This window comes from Chenopodium quinoa, unplaced genomic scaffold (genome assembly GCF_001683475.1).
Source record: "Chenopodium quinoa cultivar QQ74 unplaced genomic scaffold, ASM168347v1, whole genome shotgun sequence".
In the NCBI taxonomy this organism is placed as follows: Eukaryota; Viridiplantae; Streptophyta; class Magnoliopsida; order Caryophyllales; family Amaranthaceae; genus Chenopodium; species Chenopodium quinoa.
This window is the reverse complement of record NW_018743212.1, coordinates 5105878-5113135: the sequence shown is the minus strand read 5'-3', so window position 1 is coordinate 5113135 and position 7258 is coordinate 5105878.

Here is a 7258-nt window from a genome sequence, read left to right as displayed (position 1 = left end):
TGCAAGCTAACCATTGGCATACCCATGCGAGTGGTAGGCTAGCATGGGCCACCAACCGCAACGCATGGCTATCCCGTAAGCCAAGCATGCATGTGCGTGCTAGGCTCGCTGGCCGAGCGTGCGTGCAAGGTTGGTGTGCCTAGTCGCACACATGCTAGCGTGCCAATGTGATGGCCCTTGCATAGCCACAGCTAGGCTGCGCTTAGCACGAGCATCGCAAGCAACGTGCTATGCGTGCTTGCCAGCATAGCAGCACCAGCCACAAGCAGCAGATGGGCCTCGCTAGCACACGCAACGCAGCAGCAGCAGCAGCCCGCATTGCGTGGCTTGCTTGCTGCGCTCTTGCATATGCGGGCTGGCCTGCTAGCCAAGCCAAGGTGCCAGGCACCAACTAGGCAGCCTTGGCAGCCAGCTATGGGGCTTGGCCAGCTCACGGTCAATGGAGGGGACCGGTTTATGGGGATTTCTTGGGGAGCAAGGGAATTTTGGTCCCCCCCTTTAGTGGTCCTCACCTACTCTTGCTCACCATTTGCCACTTGGCGCTTGTTGATTCATTTGCATTTTAATTTGTTTTTAGATTAAAATAAATTGAGCAAAATGCAATTTTCCCACATTGAAGGGAGATGGGAAATTAAGACTCCCTTCCCTATAAATTCCCATGTTTTGAGTTTGGGAAGAAGCACTTGAGTTGAACTCAATAAGGCATCTCCTTATAAGTGAGAAAACCTTTAAGTTCATAATACTCTAGTATTTCCTTGGTCTAGCCCCGATTAACCTTCGGGGTAGAGACCGCTCGGTCGGGTCGAGGGTGCGAGCCGTCGGAGGCTTACGCACTTGCGAAGCTAGAGCTTTCAAATAAGAGCTCGTAAGCGAGCGAAACACGCGTCGAGGGTAAGATTTTGTTTTCTTTTGCTCTCTCTTCTGTTGTTTAATTATGTTATTGCATGTTTAGTTACATTAATTAGTGTGCGATCTTGGGCGAGTTTCATTCCACGTAGTGTCGGACACTGCAAAACCAACAGCGGTATCGGAGCCACGCTCATTTTAATTATTGTAACTAATAATAAATTAAGGTGATTTAAAATGGATTTAAATTTCTGGTTTTGCTTTCTATTTAGATTAGAAGCTTGTTTTAATTTGTTTTAATCTTGTATTTATACTAATTTTGGCTCAAGAACCCAGATTTCGACCCAAAAATAGTGAATTTTGGGTGGAATTGATGTTCTAAATCGTTTTTGACCCTCTTTGAAAACTGTCCAGAAGCCAAAATCCACCCAGAAACATGTTTTTCAAGGGATTTTTCGTTTTTGACGAAAAAATTTAAATCTTTAAACCTTGATAAATTATGGCATGTTAATGTTAGATTATGTGTATGGTTACATCATTAATCTACTGCAATAATAACCCTTATTAAGCATGTTTATGAAGTCATATTTGGTGCTTAATCTGGTGAGTTCATTTTTCACATAAACTTACAATTTCACATTTTTTAAATTAATTGCTTCAAGTGTGAATGTTTATGGTGAATTTGTAATTTTGAAGTCCTTAAAAGTGTTAAAGATCCAATCTTTAATTGTTTATTTGGTTGGAACTTAACTTTCTAAATTCCATGTTGAAGTAATATTTAATCATTTTTAGTTGATTAAAGTCTTGAAAGTTCAAAACTTGTGATTGAAAATTTAATTAATCTTCATATTGGAAGATGTAATTTTTCAAGTTTACACAAGTTAGTGTTGGAAATTTATCATTGGATGATTGTGTTTATTTTTCCAACCCTTTTAATTTTGTCAAATCTCATTATTAATTTATGTATGGTTAAATTAATTGTGAGTATAGCCCTTCAATTTTGTTGCATCAAAATGACTCAAAAATAATTTAAAGAATGGTTCTTGAAATAATTTTAGTTTGTGCACTAAAATTGAATTTATTTAAGTTGGACTTGATTTATTTAATTTTTGCTCAAAATTAGTTCTAAAATAAATTTAAAATTAATTTTATATCACACATAAATCGGGATCAAATCCCGAGCTAAGAGCACACAAATCGAGGCAAAGACCGCCCAAGCACACCCTTGGCAAGTTGGGCTGCTCACGCAGCCCACATGTGGCTGCCAAGATGCGTGTATGGGTTGCTCATGCCTCAAAGGTGCACAGCCGTGTGGTATGTGCGAGCTAGGTGCACGCTTGGTGCTGCGATGGGAGTGCGTGGACTGTTAGGCACTCGGCCGTTTGGTGGGCTACCATTTTGCGTTATTTGGGCCGTTTTAAATATTTAAACGGGGCTAGGCCTCGGTTCCTCCGGCACTTGCAAAATAATTTGTCGAAATTTGGGTTAATCGGCTTAATTAATTGGATTAATTAAGTTGGATGGGGAATTTAGTGGGAGCTTCGTTAATTACTTGAGCTAATTTTATTGCGTTTAATCACATAATCGATAACAACTTTGACTAGTTTTAATTAGGCACGTTAATAAGATTAACCACCTAAGTTAGTTACTAGCTTGTGCGTGTTATGCATTGTTACTTGTTTTTCGTTGTAAAATGCATGGGCCATTCACATATAGTGAATGGATGAATGGAATGTATATTCTATCACAGGTTTTGTGAAAATGGCAACTAGTGGGACCCGATTAGGATAGTAAATACGGACTGAGATCCGTTATTTATTTTTGTAAATCTAAATACGGTCTGCGTACCGTTGCGTTTTTTTGTACCTTAATATTTAGATTAGTCCTAGTCGTAATTACTAGTAGTTGCATATTTGGTGGAGATGTCTCGAAGACGGCGTTTCTAAGAAGACAAGCCAAGAGGATGCATCAAAGACCTTTGAAGACTCAAGGGGCCATGCTAGTTGCCAAATGCATGTTAGATGCATGTTTAAAATTTCGAATGTTGCGACGATTAATTAAGTTCACTTAAATCAACCAACATAGAAACCCTAGGTCCCTATAATATTGAGCCAAATTTGCCATTCCAAGAACAACACTTACCAAACTAATGCGCGTAGTGATGCCAGTGATGGGCTACGCCAAAGCGAGGCATCACTACTTCCCTAGGAACGTAAGGTATACTAGGTATACAAGTTGGTCTTGGTTAAGCTCAACGATAGCAGTAAGGAGTCCTTAGATGTCGTGGCAATGTAGATAAAACGTCAAGGAAGCATTAGATGCGACGTTTTATCGAACCAAGAGTAGCTTAGAGCTATTAGAAATTGGATTGCTAACCCTAAAATATTAAGTGTTAAGACAAGTCAAAGCATGCTTAATCACTTTTTGATTTTTGGGATCTTGGAATCGTTTTATTCCTAAAAGGGAAAAATTTTAATGCGTGGATAAGACGTGTAATAAGATTGAAAATTTGCATGTATGCTTTAAATTTTAAACTTATTATGTTTGTATCCTGATAAATGGTTATACTTTGCACTTATTTGTAGAATTCTAAATCAAATTATATTGTTTTCAATGATTGGTAAAGGAAATCTTTGAGGATGGTTCTCAAAGAAAGGAAAAGCATTTCTAAAATACAACTCTCATAAATGACTTTTATAACTAAAGTCCGAAAGGACGGTTGGATATCATGTATTCAAAATACTAGGTAGTTTTGATGAACATGAAGTATTGACTTGAAAAACTCAAATTGTCAATAGTTGACAGCCAACATATCTTTTTGCTTCATACACTAATGAGTAGGACTCATTGATGTAGTAATTCAAGCATGAATTAAAGAAAAGATGGAACTTTGTTTTACGACGCATTATAGGCTTAATTATGCCTAACAAAGTATAAAAGTCAAAACACTTAAAGAAATGGTTCTTAAAGTAATGAGATGATGTATGATAAGAAATATAGGAAATAAGGAACAAAGAAAAGGGATAAGATTCCTTTTCTAACCATGAGTTCATGTTATTCTAGTTAACTTAGCAATTTGTTATCTTCACAAGTATCGGATACTGCTTGAGTGTTCCACTTTGAAAGTGACCTCAAACCATTAAAGTTAAGCTAAGTTATTGACTTACAAGCTTAGAATGAAGCAAGAAGTGCTACATCAGTTGTAAGGTCATTTGTTCTATTTAAAGACCTTTTTAGCTAAGGCTGGAACGAATAATGGTTATTATGTTCCATAATCAGCAAGCGATCCGTTTACACATGGAAAGACTCACATTTAAGGTAAAAGAGCAATAGTTGCGGGTTTTATTTGAATGGCATGGTTGTCTAAGCCATGAGTCAAGAATGCTAGATTATAAACAAACATTTCCCTAACATAAAAACTCACAAAGTTCAAGTCATGGAAATGATTTGTGTTCCAAACATCTTTAGCAATGTCACATCGACAAGAACGTACTCAAGGCTCTATTAGATAGACTCTATTAGATAGACTCTTGATAGTTGATCGATTTGGAATCGTTCTAAGACAAGCAAGTCTTACTTGTTGAAATCGACAAAGAAATGAGCTATTGTGCTTGGTATAGACAATTGACTCCGAAAGCTAAAGAGAATTCCATTACTTCAATGTCTCACAAGAATTTGAAAGAATATGGATATATTCATCAAATGTGAACAAACTGGACCTTGAGTAGCTCAAAAGTTCAGTGAAGTATAGAATCGACTTGGGAAGATATCAAAACGTTTAGATTAGATCGAGCGATGTTTTCTTGAGCCAAGAGTGATCTTATCAAAGTTATGAAATTGGAATTTCATAATTAGCTCCACAAAGAATATAGTATGTCTTGACGGAGACCTCGATGCCATTTGGAAATGACTCGAATGATGATGGATCACATCACTTCTTATAAAGTTCTTAAAGATTTGCACAAATGACTAGTGTTACACTAAACAAAGTTGTCGAAGCTAAGAAAGGACACCATATTTAGTTATGGATAAAAATAGTTTCTAGTGTCTTTTCAGGTATATATATAGGGCTATTAGCTTAGTGGGAGTTCACTGGCTCAATGGGAGCTAAGTGGCTCAATAAGGGCTAAGGTAGCTTGAGTGGGAGTTAACTGTTTGTTTCACAACAAACTTTTACCCAAATACTATATACATGTCTCTTTGTAAGATTCAAGTGAGACTACAGGCATTACTTCCACAACCTAATTGAGAACATAGTATTTGTTGCTCTAAGTGGTGTCTTTCTAGAAAGTAACACATTTCCAAAACGACAAGTGGGAGGAAAATGAACTCGATGACTATCGAGATTAGCAACAAACTCAAACTGAGAATCTCCGAAGACTTTAGAAGGGCTTCGTGGGAATGATTGATCAAGAATACTCAAAGAACTTCACAAGTTTCTTAAATGAGAATCCAGTCCTCACAAAACTTTAGAAGTGTTGTAGTAAGATCAATATAATCAAGGGCTTTAAAAGTACCTTGAAACTCAGTGTTTGATGCAATTACCCCGTATAGGTATAGAATTCACCAAAGGCTTGGATTGAATCCTATAAATTAATATTAAGTTAGACATAAACCTAAGACTTACAAGCATACTATTTACTGTTGGATGGTAAGGGAATAGTGTCTTGTAAATTAGCTACGACGAATTCAAAATTCCGAATAATGGTTAGAGGCCATAAAATCCGAAATAGACTCCATGTTTGAAAATCATGTTTGAAACTTGATTAATTTTCATGAAGGGTGAAAGACCTATCAATTGAAAATAAGTTTTCAAGGAGAAAACTGACAAATGTGGAAATGTATATGCATACATATCTAGATTGGTTGAAAAGGATACAATTAATTCACTGCGTTGATTTTAATAAAAAACTATTCACTAATCGGAATGCTTAAGTCTTTTCGTGATTATTCTAGCAAAATTGCGCATATGAAATATGACAAAATAGATAATGAAACCGCCTTCCTAAAATGGGATTTTGGAAGAGACTATGGAAATAGTCTAAGGGTTTTGTAATTCTAAATAATGCTAGATTTGAAAGCAAGCTCAAGAAATCCATTATGGGATTAAGTGAAGCATTGCATGTAGGAATTGAAACGTGTATTCTCATAAAGTTAATAAAAGGCTTAGCTTATGGAGAATCAAAAAAAAAATTATGGATAAGAAGTTTAGTGGGAGCAAGAGTTAATCTTGCAAGGTCCAACAAGAAGTTTATGAACTCTATTGTGAAATGACTATCAAATGCTAAAAGTTTAGATTTGAAAGGATTTTTGACAATGGACCAAGCAAAAGGCGATACTTAGTACATAGTGGGAATTAAGATCTATTGGATAGACTTAATAAAATGTTTGAACGAGTAAAGAAATTTACTGTGTTAAACATGAAGGACCTAAAAAGGCTTTCAACCCATATGTATAAAACTAAGTAAATGGTTGAACTAAGTATAATCTAGGCAAATACTAAGTCAGACAAGAAAGACTCTAGTAGAGACTTTCAACCGTATTACATAGCAAACAGTTTAGCAAGACTCGGTGAAACTAGATGAGCTAAAAGGTCACATGAATGGAATAATATTGGGAATAATTCTGCAATTGAAACCATCATGTATTCTATGATATGGAGTCGTCACACAACTTACATGCTTAGAGCATGAGAAGCATAAAATACTAATCAATTGAAATCTAAGTAATGGATCGTTAGATTATGATCAAGAACATCCAAAGTAATTGGATAAGTAAAAGGGATGGGTTCTTGATGCATGGAAACAAATGTAATTTCAGAATTGATGTTGCAAGCACATCCTTAGCAAGGATCAGATCCTTAACAAGGAAGCCATTTATAAGCACGAGCTAAAATGCGTCGTGGCTTTAGAATGATAACATGGACACGCATCCATGTGTAATGTGCGGAAATTTAAGGTAAATTTCCATGATCACAAGCGATTAGGGTATCCCAAATCATTGTGAGCCGTTTGGAATGAAATCCAAGCAAAGCACCATTAGGAAGTCTACTGAAATCATTGTCGAACGTTGATGATTGTAGGTTGTCAAGTTGAAGATCTCAAATCATGAAAATGAGTAGGAGCCATCACTTGGACAATAAATCCTAAATCATATATAATCCATAACACTCTCAAATTTTATCTTCTTATTATGAAAAATGTTCGATAATGAAGATGCTAAGATTTGCAAAGTAATCATAACTAAGCTGATGCAATAAGTGAACGACAACATTCACAATTGCATGAAAGAAATCAAGCATATTAAATATGGGTGTGATTCCTATTAATGTTTTGTCAAGAGTATTACTCTTAAAACATTTTGAGAAAACCAATGATCATAAGATGAAACGTTGAAAAGTTTCATAGTGGAA